The sequence below is a fragment of the Tarenaya hassleriana genome, unplaced genomic scaffold (assembly GCF_000463585.1).
Source record: "Tarenaya hassleriana unplaced genomic scaffold, ASM46358v1 Cleome492, whole genome shotgun sequence".
Classification (NCBI taxonomy): domain Eukaryota; kingdom Viridiplantae; phylum Streptophyta; class Magnoliopsida; order Brassicales; family Cleomaceae; genus Tarenaya; species Tarenaya hassleriana.
The window spans coordinates 38223-39525 of record NW_010967627.1 but is presented as its reverse complement, the minus strand read 5'-3'; positions in this window follow the sequence as shown (position 1 = coordinate 39525).

The following is a 1303-nucleotide window of genomic DNA, read 5'->3' as shown; positions in this document are numbered from 1 at the left end:
ACTCTATACGTGTTTGGATGCACTCTAAGTGTGTTTAGATGCACTCTAAACATGTTTTGTTGCACTCAAAACATGTTTAGACGAACTCGAAACATGTTTCGACGCACTCTAAATATGTTTCGACGAACTCTAAACATCTTTTGATGCACTCTAAGTCTGTTTGGATGCACTCTAAACATGTTTCGACGCACTCTAAAAATGTTTGGATGCTCTCTAAACATGTTTGGATGCACTATAAGTATGTTTTGACGCACTCTAATAATGTTTGGATGCACTCTAGACGTGTTTTGGTGCCCTTAAAACATGTTTAGACGAACTCTAAACATGTTTCGACGCACTCTAAATATGTTTCAACGAATTCTAAACATCTTTTGATGCACTCTAAGTCTGTCTGGATGCACTCAGTATTTGTTTCGACGCACTCTAAAAATGTTTGGATGCTCTCTAAACATGTTTGGATGCACTCTAAGTATGTTTTAACGCACTCTAAACATGTTTGGATGCACTCTAAATGTGTTTGGATGCACTCTAAACATGTTTCGACGCACTCTAAAAATGTTTTAGTGCACTTTAAACATGTTTGTATGCACTCTTAATATGTTTCGATGCATTTTAAACATTTTTGGATGCGCTCTGAATATGTTTTGGCGTGCTCTAAACATGTTTCGACGAACTCTAAACATCTTTGGATGTACTCTAAGATCTGTTTGGATGCACTCTAAACATGTTTCGACGCACTCTAAATATGTTTCGACGCACTCTAAACATCTTTTGTTGCACTCAAAACATGTTTCGACGTATTCTAAACATGTTTTGACGCACTCTAAAAAAGTTTCGATGCACTCTACACATGTTTGGATGCACTCTAAAAGTGTTTGGACGCACTCTAAACGTGTTTTGGTGCACTCCAAACATGTTTAGACGAACTCTAAACATGTTTCGATGCACTCTAAATATGTTTCGACGAACTCTAAACATCTTTTGATGCACTCTAAGTCTGTTTGGATGCACTCTAAACATGTTTCGACGCACTCTAAAAATGTTTTAGTGCACTTTAAACATGTTTGTATGCACTCTTAATATGCTTCGACGCATTTTAAATATGTTTGGATGCGCGCTGAATATGTTTTGGCGTGCTCTAAACATGTTTCGACGAACTCTAAACATCTTTTATTGCACTCAAAACATGTTTCGACGCACTCTAAACATGTTTTGACGCACTCTAAAAAAGTTTCAATGCTCTCTAAACATGTTTGGATGCACTATAAGTATGTTTTGACGCACTCTAAACATGTTTGGATGC